At 57.2% G+C, this 22,042-nt stretch overlaps 1 long non-coding RNA gene across 1 annotated transcript; it reads right to left on the bottom strand.

Moving 5' to 3' along the window:
• Nucleotides 1–2,185: 2,185 nt before the first annotated feature.
• Nucleotides 2,186–6,220, bottom strand: LOC119628107 (uncharacterized). The gene is made up of 3 exons (XR_012094137.1): nt 6,131–6,220; nt 5,631–5,714; nt 2,186–2,794 (listed from the first exon to the last, which is right to left on the bottom strand). It is a non-coding gene; the product is annotated as an uncharacterized lncRNA (long non-coding RNA).
• Between the last annotated feature and the right edge of the window lie 15,822 nt (nt 6,221–22,042).

The raw sequence follows: 22,042 nt of genomic DNA, 5'->3' as shown, positions 1-22,042 counted from the left end.
TCAAAATCCACAGGGAGGACAAAGGCCTCCGTTTGGGGCCAAGGCTGCCCCTTCCCACCAGCAGAGGCCTGGAGAGTCCCTCCCCACACACAGACCCCCGAACACTCAGAGCCTGCCCTCTGTCTCCTTCCTTCTGTCACCTTCTCCAGGGTCCACAGAGGAGGCTGGGATATCCGGCAGGGCCCTGGGCGGGGAAGAGTGGGGGTGGGGGTGCCTCTGGGCCTTTTCAGTGCAATAGCCGTGACCCAGGAGCCTCCTCAGTCAGGTTGAGGTGGAGGCTGGGGTGGAGGTTGGGGTGGGGGCTGGAGTGGGGGTTGGGGTGAGGGCTGGGGTGGAGGCTGGGGTGGAGGTTGGGGTGGGGGCTGTGGTGGGGGCCGTGGTGAAGGCTGGGGGGGGTTGGGGTGAGGGTTGGGGTGGGGGCTGTGGTGGAGGTTGGGGTGGGGACTGAGGTGGGGTGGGGGTGGGGTGGGGGTAGGGGTGGGGGCTGGAGTGGGGGCTGGGGTGGGGGCCGTGGTGAAGGCTGGGGGGGGTTGGGGTGGGGGCTGTGGTGGGGATTGGGGTGGGAGCTGTGGTGAGGGTTGGGATGAGGGTTGGGGTGGGGGCTGTGGTGGGGCTGGGGTGGGGGTTGGGGTGGGGCTGGGGTGATGGCTGGTGTGGGGCTGGGGTGGATGTTGGGGTGGGGGCTGGGGTGGGGGCCGTGGTGAAGGCTGGGGGGGGTAGGGGTGAGGGCTGGGGTGGGGGTTGGGGTGGGGGCTGTGGTGGGGGTGGGGGTGGGGCTGGGGTGGAGGCTGAGGTGGAGGTTGGTGTGGGGGCTGGGGTGGGGGTGGGGGTTGGGTGGGAGCGTGGGTGGGGCTTGGGTGGGGGTTGGGGTGGCGGCTGGAGTCGGGGCTGGGGTGGGAGTTGAGGTGGGGGCTGGGGTGGGGGTTGGGTTGGGAGCTGGGGTGGGGGTTGGGGTGGGCCTGGGGTGGGGGCTGGGGTGTGGGCTGGGTTGGGAGCTGGGGTCGGGGCTGGGGTGCCCCCAGTCTGCCAGGGCTTCGAAGTGGCCATCATAAGGATCGGGCATTGGGGAGCCAGTGCCCACCCACCTACTCATGAGCTCCCAGCAAAGGAGGCCCAGATGCTGCCAGTGGGGTGGGTCCTGGCTTTGGGTGAGATTCACCTGCCAAGGAGCTCCACCAACTCCCCGAGCACTCCCACCCCCCACCCCAGCAGCCCTACATCCTCCCATTACCTGGGAAAGGCCAGCCGGTGGCCACGGACCTGCATGGGCACACTGGCTCTGTGTCAAAGTCAGGCATGAATATTTCACGAGCAGCATCATAAATAATGCACTTATTTAGAAAGACACTGAATATTTTATAGACTGAAGTGCAGCCCAATTTAAAGAGGGAATCCACATTGTGAGGGGCTGGATTTCTCGTCCACATGCTGAAGACCAGAGTGGCACAGGGGGGCACACACCTGGTGCCCGCTCTGGCTGCAGCCCCCACCCCTGCTGACCCCACCTGTCCTCATCAGGGTCCCTTTGGGCCCCACACCTGCCTTCCCAGAGACTCCCTCTGCTTTAGGGGGGTAAATGGAAGCTGGATTCCCGGAGAACAGACAGAACCTTCCAGGGCCCAGGGCCTTCCACCTCCTTCCTCCACCTCCTGGACTCCGTTCTCCATTTCTCCTCACAAATGGAAGTTTCTTCTCGGATTTTTACATCTTCCATAATGAATAGCTTTTCTAGTACTTTATTTGATTAAAACTTATAATTTATTTTAAAAACCAAATTCCAAGACAAAGATGTGAGCCCCATAGGACGTGCTGGGGTGAGGTGGGCAGGACCAGGCAGGGGCTGGGGCAAGGATGGGAGGGGCCAGGCAGGACTGGGGCAAGGGTTGGCAGTGCCAGGAAGGGTTGGGACAAGTGGGAGGGACCAGACAGGGGCTGGGGCAAGGGCGGGAGGGGCTAGGCAGAGCTGGAGCAAAGGTGGGCAGGGCCAGGCAGGGTTGAGGTGAGGTGGGCGGGGCCAGGCAGGGCTGGGCTCCCTCAGGCCAGGGAGGGGCTGAGGCCCCAGCAATGGGGACAGCCTCATCTGGGAGAGCGACCCTCCTCCTTCTCACAGGGTCTTCCCTTTTCCTCCTTTGTGGTTAGAATTAATACTGTTCACGTTCTTCTCCTGCTGTAATTAACCATCTTGTTAGCCCGGGCTGTCAGGCTGATTTTCCCTCATTCTCTCGGTGTCCAGTGTCTGAGCCTGGAACCATCACTTACTTAGTATTTTAGGAATTTTGACAGGAGATTTGTTTCCTGCCTCTGCCTTCTCCTGGAGATAAGGGACTGTGCCTTGGGGGACCCCCAGGCTCTATACCTGCCCATGGCCAGCAGCAGTGGGCAGAGAGGGTCCTCCCCTTGGGTCAGCCCGGCCTGGCCTCCCAGGCTCACCGGCTGCCCCTTGAGGGCCCAGAGCCGCCATTCCCCGCTACAGGCTCCAAAGGCTGCATTCCTAAAACCCTGACTAACAGACACCTGTTCACACAGGCCCGGCCCAGAACTGGCTCTTCCAGCCGTCTGTGAGGCCTGACCTACCACAGGAGCTGCCTCAGCCAGGTCCGGGCCACTGGAGTGCGGAGGCTGGGGGTGCCTGGAGGCAGGGGCACTGGGGTGCTGGGGCTGCCGCGGAGAAAGCATTCTCGTGGTCTGGGGTTGGTCTTAAAGAAAAATGGGCAACGTGCTTCTTGTCTGAGGTTTCTGTATGAACAGGAAGCTGAGAACCCGTGTGTGCTGAGCTATCCTGGGTGCTTGTGGTCTTTTGAGAGGTGGGGAAGTGGGCGAGAGGGAGACATTGATTCAGACAAGAAAGGAGGGAAGGGGAGAGAAGAGGGAGGAGGCTGCACACAAGAAGGGGCCCGACTGGGAGCTCCCCCACCCCCCACCCCATCAGGAAATAGCCCAGTGGACCTCACCCCACCAGGCCCTGCCTGAAGCACCTGGATGCCCACAGCCAGGCCCTCCATGTGACCAAGGCTAAGATCAGCCTGGCTTCCCCAGGGCCCCACCGCGCCCCAACATGCGGTGCCTCCAACCCAAGTCTGGTCCACGTGGAGGCCGAGAGCCTGTTTCCACCACTGCCTGGGGCAGCCCTCCTTGGGCCCCAGGGCTGGCTTCTGGACCTACGAGTGACCCCTGCTGCTGGAGGGAGAGGCCCTCCGCCCAGTCCCTGGGTCTCTGGCCATCGGGCCCCGGAACTGATTCCTGATGACCCTCATATTCAAAGCTAAGGCCGGAGGGTGGGGTTCAGGAAGTCCCAGATGCAGGAATCCCAGGCACAATCCCACAGCTGGGCCTGGTGCACCTCTCCCAGGGGCTGGGCTCCGGGGCTCCCATGGGCCTCTCCCAGGGACCCCCGCCCGTGCATTGATTCGTGCACTTCCTGCCCTCCCACCCAGCAGCTGCTCCTGGCCACCTTTCCCTCCTCTCATTGACCCCTGACCTGCCAGTGCCAGAGGCCCCCCAGAGCCACATGGAAGGTCCTGCTCAGAGAGCACCTGGCACCTCCTGCCCCTCCTGCTGTCCCCACTCCTGTCCCTCCTCCTGCCCCTCCTCCTGTCCCTCCTCCTGTCCCCCCTCCTGCCCCTCCTCCTGTCCCCACTCCTGTCCCTCCTCCTGCCCCTCCTCCTGTCCCTCCTCCTGCCCCTCCTCCTGCCCCTCCTCCTGCCCCTCCTCCTGTCCCCCCTCCTGTCCCTCCTCCTGTCCCCCCTCCTGCCCCTCCTCCTGTCCCTCCTCCTGTCCCTCCTCCTGTCCCCTCCTGTCCCTCCTCCTCTCCCTCCTCCTGTCCCCCCTCCTGCCCCTCCTGTCCCTCCTCCTCTCCCTCCTCCTGTCCCTCCTCTTGCCTCTCCTGTCCCTCCTCCTGTCCCTCCTCCTGCCCCTCCTGTCCCTCCTCCTGTCCCTCCTCCTGTCCCTCCTCCTGCCCCTCCTGTTCCTCCTCCTCTCCCTCCTCCTGCCCCTCCTCCTGCCCCTCCTGTCCCTCCTCCTGTCCCTCCTCCTGCCCCTCCTGTCCCTCCTCCTGTCCCTCCTCCTGTCCCTCCTCCTGCCCCTCCTGTTCCTCCTCCTCTCCCTCCTCCTGTCCCTCCTCCTGCCCCTCCTGTTCCTCCTCCTGTCCTTCCTCCTGCCCCTTCTCCTGTCTCTCCTCCTGTCCCTCCTCCTGTCCCCCCTCCTGTCCCCACTCCTGTCCCTCCTCCTGTCCCCCCTCCTGCCCCTCCTCCTGTCCCTCCCACTGTCCCTCCTCCTGCCCCTCCCCCTGTCCCTCCTCCTGCCCCTCCTCCTGTCCCTCCTCCTGCCCCTCCTGTCCCTCCTCCTGTCCCTCCTCCTGCCCCTTCTCCTGTCTCTCCTCCTCCTCCCACTTCTCCCAGCTCCCACCCTGCACTTCCTCTGTGCCATCCCACAGTGAGGCAGCAGGGAGCAGAGACCAGGCTCCTCCAGGCCCTCCCAGGCCGCTTTGCTTCCAGAGCACCCAGCAGCTGAGACCTCCTCAGCCTTGACCAAGTGCAGGGTGCCCAGGCCCCTGCTGTGGCTCTGGAGAAAGGCCAGGCTCCTTCCCAGCAGGGTGGGCGTCCAGCCAGCCCGAGCAGCTGAAGCACTGACCTCAGGACCCCCACCTCCTGCCCACCCCACCCTCCTGTCTGGGCCAGGCCGGGGGCCAACTTGCACCTGCTGCCTGGGTCTAGCCCTCGTCTCTTCCTCCTCCCACCGCCTGGGTACCTTCCACTGGGTGCTCCACCACCCACAAGCCCCTCCAAGCCTGGGCAGTGCTGCCTTGGACTGTGCCACGGGCCATCCAGCTCAAGGCCCGGCCTTGCCAAGGCCCACAATAGCTTACCTGCCAGTGCTTCTACCCCGGGCCTCTCCAAGAAGCTGCTGGCACCTCCCCACACGCCTCTGCTCTGTAGGTCAAGGGTTCCCAGGGTCCACCCTGAGGCCCCTACCCCCTCGCCCTGGCCCCACCACAGGGCTCCTCTGCCCAGATGTCCCAGGTCCACAGTGGAGGCTCAGCCTTGGGCCGCAGTCAGCTCCTGGCCCGGGTGTGAGGGGTGAGTTGTAGCTGCACGGCCTCACTGCCCGCCAGGCCTGCGGAAGGGAGGACACGCCCTCCCACAGACCCTGTGAGGGCGGACTGCCATGGAAGGTGTCCAGGCCCTTTTGGGCATCCCTTGCCCCTGTCTAGGTCCTGAGGTACTTGCAGGAAAGAGGGGGTGGGCACAGCCTTCTCTAAGGGAGCACCCAAGTCCTGGCCAAAGTGGCCCCCCACCCTGGGCTTCCACAGTCCAGGCAGCCACCTCTTCAGTCTCTGCCCTTAATGTGAGGCAGAGTGGATAGAGGGACTCTCTCCTCTGACCAGCTGGGCAGGCAGGGAAACCCGGGCATGGGAGCCCAGGGCTGGTGGCCATGCCTGGAGGGAACTGGCTGCGTCTGCAACCCAGGCCACAGGCCCCAGGGCACCCAGACCACTTGGCAGGACCCCAGGGTTAAAAGGCAGTTTGTGGCTCCACTTCTCCCCTGATGATGGGCACCGTGAAGGGGCTCTGGGCACTAGCAGGACAAACATCATAGGGAAACTCAGCAGCCAACCTACCACCAGGACCCGCCTGTCCTCTGCCCTCCCAGACCCCTGGTCATGGGTCCAGCAAGCTCCCAGGGAGGGCACGCCAGGCGCTGGGCCCATGGACGCGCTACAGAGAAACGCCACAATCGTTGGGGGCATGCGACTAAGACGTCTCCTAACCATCGGCACCCACGGGGCGCGGCTCTTTCCAAAATGCCGTGTTAAAAACAGCTGCAGGAGGACGGAAGGGGCCTCATGCCTGTCCCCTGCTGCTACTCCCCACCCCGCCCTCAGCCTCCTGCCGCCGGAGCTCCGCCCACCTGCGCCTGACTCTTCTTCATCCCCAGCCCCACAAGCAAGACTACCTCGTGGCCAGTAGGTGCTTCCCGAGAGTTTGGGAATAACAGGGGAACTACAGCAAATAGCAACAATTTTAAAAGCAAACCAGGCATCAGCCCTTGCCATCCTCAAGCCGTCACCACCCCTGCCCAGGATGGAGCTCCAGTGGCTGCACACTTCCCCCAGGGCTCGCCCTGCAGCTGCCTCTCGGCTCCTGGGAGAAAACTCCACATTTCAGCTGCTTTATACCCAGAGAAGCCTCCTGCCTCCCTCCTCAATCCTGGCGGATCCTGGGCCTTTCCTGCCTACCTGGCCTCCTGGAAATAACTGGCCCAGCCTCTCTGTGTGTCTGGCACAGCATGGGGCCGAGGCCAGAGCCACCGGTGATGCCCTGCAGAGAGGGTGGGTTACAAAATCCCCCCACCCCCCCCCCCACTGCAGAACACACCCTGGGCCCAGCTGGGCTCTAGAGGTGCCCAGAGGAGGGAACTGAATTCTTCAGGAGGAATTGGAGATGCCCTTGTGGTTGAGGAGGAGCTGGGGCTGGCGCAGGGTCCAGGGCTGAGGCTGGGGTTGGGGCTGGAGCTGGGGCTAGGGCTGGGGCTGAGGAGGAGCTGGGGCTGGGGCCGGAGCCGGGGCAAGGGCTGGGGCGGGGGCTGGGGCTGGGTCTGGGGCCAGACCCTCCATCATTTGCTGGGCTCGTGTTCAGAAATGGAGGAATCTCAGAACCGGTCACTGTGGTCTGCAGGATGGCAGGCCGGAAGCTGGCCCTCTCTGCAGAGGACACCTTGGGGGCTGCTGCTCAGCCTCGAGGCCAGAGACAGCTCTCACCTCCCCCACGGCCCCCGCCCCAGGAGGCTTTTAGCAGAGCCGGTTCTCTTGTCCCATCAGTGTCTGTGTGGGGTCGCCTGCTCCCCTAGGAGAGTGGGTCTGCAGGAGGGAAGCCAGAGTGGCCCCTGGAGACTTCAGGACTCCAGAGGGAATGGGCAGGGAGCCTCGAGGATCTGGAGGAGGGGAATTCAGAGAGGTGGGAAGCCAGGGAGCCCTGAGGAGAGGGGAGACAGAGTGTGGGGGGAGGGAGTGAGCTGGGGGGGAGTCCTGAGTGGGGGGAGGGGGAAGGGTGAGAGGAGTCGGGGTTGAGAGGAGAGGGAAGGAAGGGGAGGGAGAGGGAAGGGCGATGGGGGAGCCCCCACAGATACCCCAGCTGCTGGCTGGGCACTGGACATCCCTCACTGTTGAGCCTTACTCATACTAGGGGCAGCCGTGTCCCAGCCCACAGCCAGGTTGGAATCAGGGACCCGTGGCGACCACCCTCCCTCAGCTGAGCTCGCCAACAGCTCAGAAATATTCATTTAAAAATTAAAGCCCCATTAAAGAGTCAACTCATTGCTGTCACTGCAACTTATTTTATTTTATTTTATTTTATTTTATTTTATTTTATTTGAGACAGAGTCTCACTCTGTCAGGCAAGCTGGAGTGCCGTGGCACGATCTCAGCTCACTGCAACCTCCATCTCCCGGGCTCAAGCAACTCTCCTGCCTCAGCCTCCCGAGTAGCTGGGATTACAGGCGCCCACCACCACGCCTGGCTAAAATTTGTGTTTTTAATAGAGACAGGGTTTCACCATGTTGGCCAGGCTGGTCTTGAACTCCTGACCTCAGGTAATCCGCCCACCCTGGCCTCCCAAAGTGCTGGGATGACAGGTGTGAGCCACCGTGCCTGGCCTGCAACTTATTTTTATATTAAAAAGTTTGAGTCCTTAGAGGACGGAGGCCTACAAAGCCATGGGCCAGGCAGAGCAGAGGTGAGAGAGCAGAGGTGAGAGTGGCACCCTCCCCTGCCGGGGCCTGCAGTGTCGTCTGGGGCTGGATCCTCAGGCCCCGTCCTTCCTTGACCACCTGGCTGCCCATGTGGACCTGTGGTCAGTCCCGGGGCCCTCGGATAGGCAGGAGGAAGTGTGCACCCTGCCCTGCCTGCTGGCTGGGAGCCCACGGGGCGGGCAACACCGTGTGACGTCTCCCACGTGGTTTCCTTTGTTTTTTCTGAAGTGCTCTGGTCCTTTCCCTTCTTTTTAAACATTTTATTATGGACGTGTCCTACCCAACACCAGGAAGAGTCAAGTACCTCATGCCAGTCCCCTGTCCCGGCCCCCGCATTCCGGTCCCCCCATTCCAGCCTCCCATTCCACCCCCCCGATTCCGAACCCCCGTCCCGGCACCCCCGTTCTGGCCCCCCATTCCAGCCTCCCATTCCGGCTCCCCGATTCCAAAACCCCATCCCGGCACCCCCATTCCGGCCCCCCCATTCCGGCCCCCCATTCCAGTCTCCCATTCTGGCCCCCCCATTCCGGTCCCCCATCCCAGCCCCCCCATTCCAGCCCCCCATTCCGTCACCCGCATTCTGCTGCTGTCCCTTGGTGTGTAAACGTTTCCGTTTGTCTCTACAAGATCACGAGTTCCCTGCGCTGAGCGCTTTTTCCTTTCCCCTTTCCCCAGTGCCCCTGCTCCCTGCTGCATTTGGAAATAACCTAAATGTCCTCCCTCCGGAGACTGGTTAAACATCTGGTTATGATCCAGTGGTAAGCAGCGACTCCCTTGGGTTAAGAATACACACGCACACATGCACACACATGTGTGCACATGCACACTCACACGCGTGCACACACATGCACACTAACATACATGTGCACACGCACACAGGAATGCATACACATGCACATGCTCACTCATACACACACGCACACATGCACTCCTACACACACATACATGTGCACACACTCATACACACATGCACACATGCACACTCACACATGTGCACACATGCACATGCACACTCATACACACTCATACACACACATGCACACCTACACTCACACGTACACCTACACGCACATGCACACGCACTTGCCAACAGCCCTGAGGAGGGGACCCTGGGTTAACAGGAGCTGCCCCTGAATGTGTGAGGGGCGGGCTGGATTAGGATACCATGCTTGGCTGTCAATATTTTGTAATTGTTCTGTAAAAAGTAGATTCATTTTGTAATAAGCAAATAAGCTTAAAAAAGAAAAAGAAATCTTGGATCAGGGTTTTACGCACTTTCATTTTAAATTCCATTTCTACTCTCAATTTTGGTAATGGTTTCATGGTCTTTTCAATTGCTCACGTGAGTGTTTCGAACCACCAGCTCACGTTTCTGGAATTCGTTTCTTTGGCTGTGCCATTTGTGATCCCCTCTGCTGCACCGTTTGCCTGGGGAGTGCATTAGCCAGTCAGGACCCTGGGCCACTGCACCCTACCAGGACGGCAGGACTGGAAAGGCCGCTGACGTGAGTGCAGGGAGGACAGGTGGAGATGAACTCAGCCCGGCTCAAAGTGGGGCATCCTGACGCCTCCAGAGGCATGGGGCAGGAGCAGCAGGGCAAGTGTCTTGCCAGGCTTAAGGCTCTAGGACCAGAAATCGGGCTCAGGGAGAGGCTCCTGGGTGAGGAGTGGACATGGGGGCTCAGGAAGTGTTGCCCCAGCCTTTCCTATGCTACTTGAGTTCTCACTTTTATGAGTATAGCTAGACAAAAATCAAAATTAGAACATGAAACTTCCCTTTCTCTTCCACTAGCCTCGAGGGTACACATGCCGTGGGCTGGTGGAGTAGGCCCTGTCCCACCGCAGGCAGCATTCTACAGGCCGATTCGAGAGGCCTGGCACCTGCCACACAACCACCCCCGGCCCTGAGCCATCTTCGAGGAACGGGGCCCCGGGCCCTGCAAAGACTCCTGGTACTGGGCATCACTCAGCCCCATGTGAGGGAACCCATGGAGTGCAGATGGCAGAGGGTAGGGAGGTCCTGAGAGCCAGGGTCTGCACCTCAGTGGTGCCTGGGGCCACAGACAGGGTGGCTCAGGGACACTGCTGAGGAGACAGTGGGCCCAGATCCCATGTGCTGAGGAGACAGTGGGCCCAGATCCCGTGTGCTGAGGAGACAGTGGGCCCAGATCCCGTGTGCTGAGGAGACAGTGGGCCCAGATCCCGTGTGCTGAGGAGACAGTGGGCCCAGATCCCGTGTGCTGAGGAGACAGTGGGCCCAGATCCCGTGTGCTGAGGAGACAGTGGGCCCAGATCCCGTGTGCTGAGGAGACAGTGGGCCCAGATCCCGTGTGCTGGGGGTGAGGGTAGTGGGAGGTGAGGGCAGCACTCCAGCTGTTCCGGGAGTGCCAGGCGGTGGTGGGGTGGGGTGAAGGCCCCATCTCCTGCCCTTGCTCCTTGCCTCTCCAAACCGGCCATCCATGGGCAGCGGGTGCTGGGCTGGGTCATGGGCCAGGGAGCAGCACCCCAGGATGCACCTGCAGCAAGCGGGGTGTCCCCTTAGGGAGGGGAGGAGTCCCAGCCTTTGGAACTAATTTGGGAAAGGTGAGATGTTAGAGGGTCTGGGAGGGGCTCCCCCTCCCGTAGTGAGCATGGGGGCTGGGCATGAGAGGGGAGGGGCCACAGCAGGTCAGGTGACCCCGGCCTCAGGGATAGCGAGGCAGCCTTGGCTGCCAGAGGCTCATGTCAGCCTGGCCTGCCCAGGGGCCCTGGGCACTCTCTGGGCCCTGGGTCCTCATTTGCTGTGTCAGGCAGAGTGGAGAAAGCTTCCTCAGCGGCGAAGGCTCACACATCCAGGGGTCTCACAGGCCAGGAAGTCCTCCCTGTCACCAGGGGAGGAGCCTGGATGCCAGAGAAGGACTGTAGGACTATAGCCAAGGTGTCACATCCCACCAGCTCTCCGGAAGCCTCTGCACAACCCTCCCCAGGCCACTGCCTTCCGCCCAGGATGCCCCCCTGGTCCTCCCCACCAGCCCCCACAGCCCAGGCCACCAAGGCCAGGGTAATGGAGGAGGACATGGTGACACCTGGGGGCGGCCGCAGAGCCAGACAGTGAGCGCTTAGGAGACAGCAGGCCAGCGAAGGGGAGAGGAAGGGGAGGCAGAAGGGTCTGGTGCCCAACAAACATGGAGGGGTGGGGCCACAATCAGGCTTCACCCTCCTGGCCCTGGCCCCAGCACCTGGGGTGAGGGCAAAAAGGAGAAAGAGGGCCAAAGGGAGGGGGCTTTTCTGCCCCTGATGGGAGCTCCTCTCCCATAGGGCCTGCTGGGCAGAGCAGGCAGGTCGCCGTGGTCCCCACCTGGACTCTGCCCACATCGTCATGTGCTATGAGTGTGGGGGCCAGCAAGGACAGAGTCCCCAGCAATGGCGATGCTGCAGTGGGGAGGAAGGGGCTTGTCCTGCTGGGTGAGGCTGAGTCCTGAGGACAGAGGAGGGCCCCATCAGACCTATCACAGCGGAGCGGGGAGCTGGGAGGGAAGGGACAGAGGCTGCTGGTGCCAGTAAATGCCTACGCCCTTCCTCTTCATCACAGAGGCTTAGTACCGCTGGGTTGGGGGTGGGGGGTGAAAACATTCACCCAGTTTCCCTCACAGACAGGGCCACAAGACAGTGACAGTCAATGTTAGCAGGTCTGCCCAGTGGAATTCCAGGAAATCACCTTAAAAGAGGGGCTAACATGGCAGGCAGGGTCTTTGCCCTGTGCTCACCCTTTCCTTCTGCCTGGAATGCACATGGGATGCTGGAAGTGGGCAGCCATTCTGTGACCATGAGGCAACATTCCACTGATGCGTCCAAGAATGCCCTGAGCCCAGGGATGGTGCCTGAACCTGCCAGGGCCTCTGATGCACCCTCCAGCGTCACCTCCCCAGACAGCCCTCCCATTCTTGCCCGCCCCAGAGCCACATGCTCTCCCGCTCTGGGCCCAGCTCTGGTGGGCCTGTCAGAATGCCCGGCCCACCTTGGCTTGACTCTGCACAAGCCAGCTCCAGTCCCCTCCTCCAGGAAGTCTTCCCTGCCTCACCGGGCCTCTCCTCCACTCCTGCCTCAGCGTCAGGGCGCCCTGCATGTGCTCCAGCTCCCACAGTTGAGTACGAAGCTCTGAGCTGTCAGCCCAGCTGAGTTGAGCCCTGAGAAGGGGTGGACCCACTGGCAGCCACCGCAGGCACTGATCCTGTGTGTGCTCCCAGCACTGCCTGAACGGGACTTTCTAGTGGGACAGACAGAGGCCAGCTCTCGTTCTCACACATGACTCACTTTGGCCAGAGACTCAGTAGGACTAAAACGCATCTCTCAGAGACCAGAAGGGATGGTTTCCACTAAATTGGGGTGTTTCTGGGTCCCAGGCCAAGGCAGCGCAGGCACACATGAACACACACATCCACACGCAGGCACACACGCACACACATCCACATGCAGGCACACGTGCACGCACACGTCCACATGCAGGCACACATGCATCGACACACAGGCACACACGCACATGCACACATCCACACACAGGCACACACACGCACACACACACCCCCACACACAGGGACACACACACCCAAACACATCCACACATAGGCACACATGCACACACGTGCACACACATCCCCACGCAGGCACACAGGCACATGCACATCTACACACATCCACACACAGACACACACATGCAGGCACACATGCACATGGGCACACACATCCACACAAGTATCCACATGCAGGCACACACACATCTACATGCATACACACACACATCCATGTGCATCCACACAGGCACACACGGACACGCATCCACATACAGGCCAACAGGCACACACCCCCACACACACCCACATGCAGGCACACATGCACACACACATCCACACACAGGCACACACACACATGCATTCACACACAGGCACACATGCATTGACACACAGGCACACACATGCACACATGCAGGCACACACACCCACACACATCCACATAAAGGCACACATGCACACACGTGCACACATGCACATACACACACACACACACATCCACACACAGGCACACACACACCCAAACACATCCACATATAGGCACACACGTGTGAACACACATCCACACGCAGGCACACAGGCACATGAACATCTACACACATCCACACACAGACACACACACATGCAGGCACACATGCACATGGGCATACACACCCACACAAGTATCCACACGCAGGCACACACACATCTACATGCATCCACACACAGGCACACACACACATCTACAGGCATCCACACAGGCCCACACGGACACGCATCCACACACAGGCACACACACACATCCACATGTATCCACACAGGCACACACGGACACGCATCCACACACAGGCCAACAGGCACACACGTATCCACACACAGGCACACACATCCTCACGCAGGCACACACACATACGCACACAGGCACATATGTGCATCGCACGTGCTCTTGATGGAATTTGGTCACCTTTGAGCATGGTGTCGTGACTCATTCTGGGGTCTGTCTCTGTGGAGACAGACAGAAGTGCTGTGGGCACTTCAGGGAGGTCTTCTGGGTGTGTCTTGGAGCTCAGATTGGCCAAGGCCCATGCTGGTGACGCAGAAGCCCACCACATTCACCAAAGCCATTCTGGGGATGTTGGTGGCATCTTTTCTGGAAGATCCCATCACTTTCTGGAACCCACCCTCAGCTGAACACAGCCTTTGAGAGGCTTCTGCTTCAGTGACAATCCCTCCCCAACGTCCAGCTGATCACGTGCTGCTTTCAGTCCAGGGCTTCTGAGGCAGGAAGAGGCCACCGGGACAGCCAGACTCACTGGGCAGGAAATGGGGCCCACTGACCTTGCGCTCTGGGGTGACCAGCTGTGCTTGGTCTCCAGGCACCCATCTCCTCCTATTCTTAGGGACAGAGTCAACTGCTCAGCAATAGCAGAGCCCAGGGCCAGCAGGACCCCCTGGGGCTCACCCACACCGTGCCGAGAAGCCCGCATTGGGCGCTGGCTCTGGAAACACACCATCAGAGCCCCACCGGCTCCAGAAGATGGGAAGATCTGTGTTGTAGGGCTGGGGGCAGTGGTGCTGGTGGGAGAGGGGTCATGACACTCTTGGAGTGGGTCTGCCCCTGGCCAGCCGCTGACAGTGAGCAGCCCGGTTCTGGTTCTCCGTGTCATGGGCCAGAGCACACCAGACCAAGGGTGCTGGGCTGGGCCTGAACCTGAGGAAGGAGCCTGGCCTGGCCCTCCTGGGTGGTCCCATCTGTCTCTGCATGGGCAGGTGGATGGGGCACCTGCCCTCTTCTGCTCCAGATTCATCCACTGCCCCAGGGATGCCTGGCTTCATGAGTGGCCTCCAGGGAGGGCCGGCTCCACTTCTCTAGGACACAAACACGCTGGGGCCTGACTGTGTCCTTGCTGTTGCCACCTCTCCCCACATGCCCGTATCTGAGGGCCGAGACAGAAGCCTGGCCCCAGGACCTCTGGCCACCACAGGGCTGGCAGGGTCCAAGCAGGATGCTTCCAGAAGGAGCGGAAACACAACCCTCTCCAGTCCCCGAAGTCTGTTGCAGGCATGAGCTTGGCTGTGTCAGAAGCAGTCCCTTTTCTAACTGCAGCTGTGCTGTGGGCCCTTGGGGATGGATCTCATGGGTACACCTGGCAGGGGGCGGAGACAGAGGCAGTGACTGGGGCGAGCGAATGGGCAGGAGGTCCTGCCTGCCCTGCTGCAGGAGGGAGGTCCTGTGGCTGTCTGTGCCAGGCAGGGAGGACGCTGCAGCCCCTCAGGCCCCTGCACGTGCAAGTGCCACAGAATGTAGCAGGCCAGGTGCTTCCCACCACTCTCACTCGGTCTACGTATAAACATTCGGGTTTATATGTGTGCGTCCCAAAAGGAAATATACCAAAGAGGTAATGGATTTATCTCCGGTGGGGGTGATTGTGGGTAATTCTAATGTTCTTTTCAGATTTTTTTACATTTTCTTAATAATATGCAGTGAGCAACTGCGATTTTTGTAATGAGAACAGAAGAGGAGACAGATGCAGAAAGCTGGCTAGCGGGTGTTTCTAGGGATGGGCTGGGCTGTGCATCTAGGGACGGGCATGTTTTGCACGTGTAGACTGGCTGCCCGGGCTTCAGGGAAGAGGTGTGGGCGAGTCAGATGCAGACGAGGCCCTGGCCCTGAACACGGAGGCCCAGCACCCGTCGGAGCCATGGGTTGCCCAAGGAGTTGCTGAGGGAGTCCTGTGAGGTCTGGGGGCACACGACAAGCCTCGCAGGCGCAGCTCATTCCCTCGCCCTCGGAAGAGAGAGACGGGCCTCGTTCTCACACAGGCCCGCTGGGTACCCGCAGAGGGAAGCAGGGAGCCGGTGGAGCAGTCAGGCTGGGGACCAGCATGGTGTCACCAGTGTGTCCCTATGCACAGGCCCACCCGGCCACACCTCCCCCAGCTACCATCGCCAGGTGGTGGCAGGGCCGTGACTGAGATGTGGCAGACACACCAAGAGGTGACTGAGGGGGCAGGGCCTTGGGGTCAGTCGGACGTCTCCCTCTTGGTCACAAGGAGGCCAAAAGGACTGCCCTGACTCTGACTACTCCTTTGGGGATGTTGGGGTGACATTCAGCCATCTTTCCTGCACCCTGAAGGCCCTGGATTTGAGGTGCATAGGGTCACTGGTGGGCTCTGTACTTCTCTGGGGTGTTCTGGGGAACCAGAGCCCACAGCACGCCCTGGAGCTGTCCCCGTGCTCAGGCTGAACGTGGAGGGCGCTTCCTGCCCCCCGACTCCACAGAGAATGCTGTGGGGCCTCTTGGCCGGAGCTGTTTGTCCTGCCAAATGTCCGCGGGCCAAGAGCGCCTTCGAGGGGGCACTTGAGGAGCTCTGGGCTCAGTCACTGGATGGAGCCAGTCATCCCAGGACACCTGGAAACAAGCTTTCTCCTGTCATTGTGCAGCTGGATTCACCGGGATTTCCCCCGGGGCCTGGCGGATTTTCCTAAGGCAGCTGTGTGCTGCGTGTCTCTCTTAGTCTGTCGTAGTGGCAGAGGCCATAAGACTGGCATTGGGAAAGATCCCAGCCACGCCCACAGGCCCAGGCCCTCCAAGCTGAGGAGACCCATGGTGGGAACCCTACCGAGGGGCCTTGGTGCTGGGAGCCCCTCACAGGGAGGGGAGCCAGGGCAGGCGGGCCTGGGTCAGGGGTGTAGACAAGGCTGGGCCAGAGTCTCCCAGGGCACAGAGCTGCCCCTCCCCACTGGGCTGGGTGCCCCTCCCTAAGGCGGCCCAGGTTAGCAAATTCAAAAGATCAAAGTTAGAACAAATCCTTTTTTTTAAAATTATACTTTAAGTTCTCGGGTACATGTACACAACATGCAGGTTTGTTACATGTGTATACATGTGCCATGTCAGTGTGCTGCACCCTGTAACTCATCATTTACATTAGATATATCTCCTAATGCTATCCCTCCCTCCTCCCCCCTCCCCACAACAGGCCCCAGTGTGTGATGTTCCCCACCCTGTGTCCAAGGGTTCTAATTGTTCAATTCCCACCTATGAGTGAGAACATGCGGTGTTTGGTTTTCTATCCTTGTGATAGTTTGCTCAGAATGATGGTTTCTAGCTTTATCCATGTCCCTGTGAAGGACATGAACTCATCCTTTTTTATGGCTGCATAGTATTCCATGGTGTATATGTGCCACATTTTCTTAATCCAGTCTATCCTTGATGGGCATTTTGGTTGGTTCCAAGTCTTTGCTATTGTGAATAGTGCCTCAGTAAACATATGTGTGCATGTGTTTTTATAGCAGCATGATTTATAATCCTTTGGGTACATACCCAGTAATGGGATGGCTGGGTCAAATGGTATTTCTAGTTCTAGGTCCTTGAGGAAGCGCCACACTGTCTTCCAAAATAGTTGAACTAGTTTACAGTCCCACCAACAGTGTAAAAGTGTTCTTGTTTCTCCACATCCTCTCCAGCACCTGTTGTTTCCTGACTTTTGAATGATCGCCATTCTAACTGGTGTGAGATGGTATCTCATTGTGGTTTTGATTTGCATTTCTCTGATGGCCAGTGATGATGAGCATCTTTTCTTGTGTCTGTTGGTTGCATAAATGTCTTATTTTGAGAAGTGTCTGTTCATATCCTTCGCCCACTTTTTGATGGGGTTGTTTGATTTTTTCTTGTAAATTTGTTTGAGTTCTTTGTAGATTCTGGATATTAGCCCTTTGTCAGATGGGTAGATTGCAAAAATTTTCTCCCATTCTGTAGGTTGCCTGTTCACTCTGATGGTAGTTTCTTTTGATGTACAGAAGCTCTTTAGTTTAATTAGATCCCATTTGTCAATTTTGGCTTTTGTTGCCATTGCTTTTGGTGTTTTAGACATGAAGTCCTTGCTTATGCCTATGTCCTGAATGGTATTGCCTAGGTTTTCTTCTAGGGTAACAAATCCATTTTTAGCATACATGTGCTCCATGCAAAATTTGGGACAGACATATACTAAACAATGATACATTACTAATCTGAATTCATCTTAGCTGGGGATCCCAAGTTTTATCTGGCAGCCCCCTTCCTGTTCCCCACCACCTTGGCTCCCACCAGCTCGAAGCTTTGTGATCTCTGGACGCCAAACTGCAGCCAATGGACCACATCAGGTGGAGAAGGGGCCTGGGGGCACCAAGGGAGGCTGTGGCAGGGGGTAGAGGGGCGTAGCGGTGTCTGGGGTAGGCAGGATTCTCCAGGAAAACAGAACCATTGGGATGTGTGTACAAATAGTGTACATATAGGGTATATACGGTGTACATATAGGGTATATACCATGTACATATAGGGCATATGCCATGTACATATAGGGCATATACTGTGTACCTATAGGGCATATACCATGTACATATAAGGCATATACAATGTACATATAGGGCATATACCATATACATATAGGGCACATAACATGTACATGTAGAGTATATACAGTGGATATGTAGGACATATACCATGTACATGTAGGGTATATACCATGTACATGTAGAATATTTATAGTGTACATATAGGGTATATACAGTGTACATATAGGATATAGGCAGTGTACACGTAGGCACATACCATGTACACATAGGGTATATCCTGTGTACATATAGGACATATACCATGGGCATACAGGGTATATACCGTGTACATATAGGGCATATACCATGGACATATAAGGTATATACCATGTATATATAGGACATAGGACATATAGGGTATATGCAATGTACCTATAGGGTATATATCATGTACATATATAGAATAGCCATAGTGTGTGTGCATATAGTGCATATATATACAGTATGTCTACAGTGTGCATATAGAGTATATCTAGTGTATGTATGTAGAGTTATAGTGTGTGTGTATGTAGTGTACACATATGGACTATATATCCTGTGTGTGTATATAAACATATGGACTATATATACTGTGTATGTAGTGTACACATATGGACTATACTGTGTGTATATATAATGGACACATATGGACTATATATACTGTGTGTGTATAGTATACACATGTGGACTATATATACTGTGTGTGTATGTAGTGTACACATGTGGACTATATATACTGTGTGTGTATATAGTATACACATGTGGACTATATATACTGTGTGTGTATGTAGTGTACACATATGGACTATATATACTGTGTGTATATAGTATACACATGTGGACTATATATACTGTGTGTGTATGTAGTGTACACATATGGACTATACTGTGTGTGTATATAATGTACACATATGGACTATATATACTGTGTGTGTATATAGTATACACATGTGGACTATATATACTGTGTGTGTATGTAGTGTACACATATGGACTATACTGTGTGTGTATATAATGTACACATATGGACTGTGTACATATATACTGTGTGTGTGTATGGTATACACATGTGGACTATATATACTGTGTGTGTATGTAGTGTACACATATGGACTATACTGTGTGTGTATATAGTGCACACATATGGACTATATATACTGTGTGTATGTAGTGTACACATATGGACTATACTGTGTATGTATAGTGTACACGTATGGACTATACTGTGTGTGTATATATAGTGTATGTGTAGTGTGCATATGGAGAGTATATATGTGTACACATATAGTGTGTATATATTATAGATAGCATATGTATACATAGTGTGTATATAGTATACATTGATATAGAGTATGTATATGTGTGTTATGTAGTCTGCATACAGATACACACAGTTGGTATATAGTGTATATATAGTGTACATACATAGAGATTATATACTGTGCATACACAGTGTATACAGTGTGTGCATATTGCATACCCATATATTCTATACACAGTATATGTACATATAATGTGTATACATAGTGTGAATACATAGTATACATGTATATAGTGTGTATATATAAAAAATGTAAATATATACGTAGGGAGACCGTGCAAGAGAGATTTATTTTAAGGAATTGGCTTATGTGGTTGTGGCAGCTGCTCGTCTGACACCTGCAGACCGCTGGAGACCCAGGGACACTGGCTGCTGCTGCTCATGTTTGAAGGCCGCCCGGAGGCGAGACTTCCTCTTCCTCCAGGGGCTGCTGTCCAGAGGCGGGACTTCTTCTTCCTCGGGGACCACTGTCTTTTTCTCTTAAGGCCTTGGACTGCCTGGATGAGGCTATAATATGGTCAGTACTCTGCTCTACCCAAAGTCTCCTGATTGAAATATTAATCTCATCCAAGAAACACGCTCACAGCAACGTCTACACTGGTGTTTGACCAAATAGCTGAGGACTGTGGCCTGGTCAAGCTGACACAAAAGTAACCATCACAGCTGCTGCTATGGTCTGAATGTTGGTGTCACCCCCAGATTCATTTGTTAGAACTTAAGTCCTAAGGCGATGGCATCACTGGAGGGCTTTGGGAGATAAGGAGGATGTGAATGGGACCAGTAGCCTCATAAGAGGTTTGGGGGTCCTGGTTGCCCTTCCCCACCCTCCCGTCCCTGCCACTGGGTGAGGATGCAGCAAGAAGTCGCTGTCCTGGGAGCGGAGAGCAGACAGCCGCCCTCACCAGACACTGAATCTGGTGGGGCATTGGTCCTGGGTGTCCCAGCCTCCAGAACCTAGCAATGAAATTCCGGTTACAAATTGCCCCCTCTGAGGTATTTCGTTTTAGCAAGAGGAACAGACAAGGGTGACCACCGAGGCCCTTCTCAGGCTGCCGCAGGTCTCGAGGATGGGAACAGTCAGCTAGGGCCAACAGAGCTGCATGTGGTCAAGAGACCATACCTGTGGGCAGCGCAGACCAGGGCCCGCCTCCCACTTCACCCAGTGCACCCTCAGCACGGGACACGGACCTAGACACGGCACTGCCGGGGTCTCCATCCTTGCAGGTCCTGCCAGGCGCCCTCCCCGGGAGAAGTTGCGGCTCTGGGGCCACAGCCTTGCAGGTCAGCCACCACCTGGCTTTGTGGGCTGTTATGCCCGGCCTAGTGTCCAGGGTGGTGATATTTATTTGAACAAAGACCAGTCTCTACCACCAAAGTCATCGCTCTGCTGTTGCTTCCAGAACCAAAAAAGGTTGACTTCTGGGCCGGGCGCAGTGGTTCACGCCTGTAATCCCAGCACTTTGGGAGGCCAAGATGGGCAGATCACGAGGTCAGGAGATTGAGACCATCCTGGCTAACATGGTGAAACCCTATGTCTACTAAAAGTACAAAAAAAATTAGCTGGGCATGGTGGCACATTCCTGTAATCTCAGCAACTCCAGAGGCTGAGGCAGGAGAATTGCTTGAACCTCGGAGGCAGAGGTTGCAGTGAGCCAAGATTGCACCACTACACTCCAGCCTAGGCAACAGAGCAAGACTCTGTTTCAAAAAAAAAAAAAAAAAAAAAGAAGTCGGCTTCTCAAGCAGGTGGAATCAGTGCTTGACAAGACTCCACAACGACTGCATAATGAAGGCCCTCCTCCCTGTCTTCCCCCAGCCGGTGCTCCTGTGAAATGGAGCCTGGGAACCTCCTTTACTGGAGAAGACTTTCGGCCGGAGAATCGATTCCCGCAGCTTGTTTCAATTCTGTGAGGCTTGAAGGGAGGAGCTGGCGGGCACCTGCGGACAAATGCATCCCAGGTGTAAGGAGGGTGCCCGTGGTCGCCCACGTGGCCAGCACAGGGCCGAAGGGGCTGAGGGCAGGGGCTGCAGCCTGCACTCTGCTCCAGACCCACCCGGCGGGGGGCACTGCAAAGCTACTCATTCTCGTCAGCTTCAAGCTGACATCCTTTCTGTCTTCAGTCCAGTATTAGCTTAAAGGGGAAAGCATTCTTGCTTGAAATGTTAACTGGGTACATTCTGCTTGTTTTGATTCTTCTTTCATCTGCCTATTAAGGCAGCCACGGCAGACATGTTCCAATTAGCAAAGAGGAAAATCTATCCACTGGATCAAACTTGTAAATATGCATCTCTGGGGACTCCATCAACGTCAGGCCTGTCCCTGGGGTCGTGGGGTATGGGGAGGGCAGGGGAGTGGCCAGTGCTGGCCAGGTGGGACGAAGGCTACTGGGTCCGTTCCAGTCATTGCCTGCTCTCTTCTCTCCTCATCCCTCTCACTCGGGCCAGGTCCTGACCCCCTTCCTGCTGAGCGCGGGTGGGCTTGGCAGCCTTTGCTGGGCACAGGGTGGTGGCCACATCTGCTGCCTAAAAGGCTGCCCCAGAGCATCCCTGGGGGTGCTGTATCTGCACCTCCAGCACTGCAGGCCCCTCGGAGTGCCCCAGCCCTGTTGTCAGGTGGCTGCTGCCCTGCCCTTGGGGCTAGGGCATCCAGGTACTTTGGGGGCTCTGCTGGCAGTGCCCGGACCTGTGGGAGCTGAGCCCCTCCTGATCTGGCCTCCCTGCTGGGTGCCCTCCCCTGGGCCTGCAGGGTGGGAGCCCCCCGGGCTGCTTCTCCTGGGGTCTGGGCTGTCACAGGGTGAACACGAAGCGACTGTGCACTAAACACGCTCCGTAACTACCTGGGTTTGACTCGGTCTGTCCTCCATACCACTCTCACCCAGGCCTAGCCTGTGTGCGGCACGGGCAGGAGGGGGCCCCCTGCTGTCTGGGTGGCTGGTGGACCACTGCACCTGCTCCATGCCACCCGTGGCCTCCACAGCCTGCCCCCACCCTGCCATCACTGAGGAGCCTCCTGGGGCTCTGCCATGGTCCATGCTGCAGACCTGTCTGGGACAGCCCCTGCCAGGCCCCCCAGGCTGTCCCTGCTGGGCACTCACTC

The sequence above is a fragment of the Chlorocebus sabaeus genome, chromosome 9 (genome assembly GCF_047675955.1).
Source record: "Chlorocebus sabaeus isolate Y175 chromosome 9, mChlSab1.0.hap1, whole genome shotgun sequence".
Classification (NCBI taxonomy): domain Eukaryota; kingdom Metazoa; phylum Chordata; class Mammalia; order Primates; family Cercopithecidae; genus Chlorocebus; species Chlorocebus sabaeus.
The sequence above is the reverse complement of the archived record's forward strand: the minus strand, read 5'-3'. Positions and strand labels throughout refer to the sequence as shown.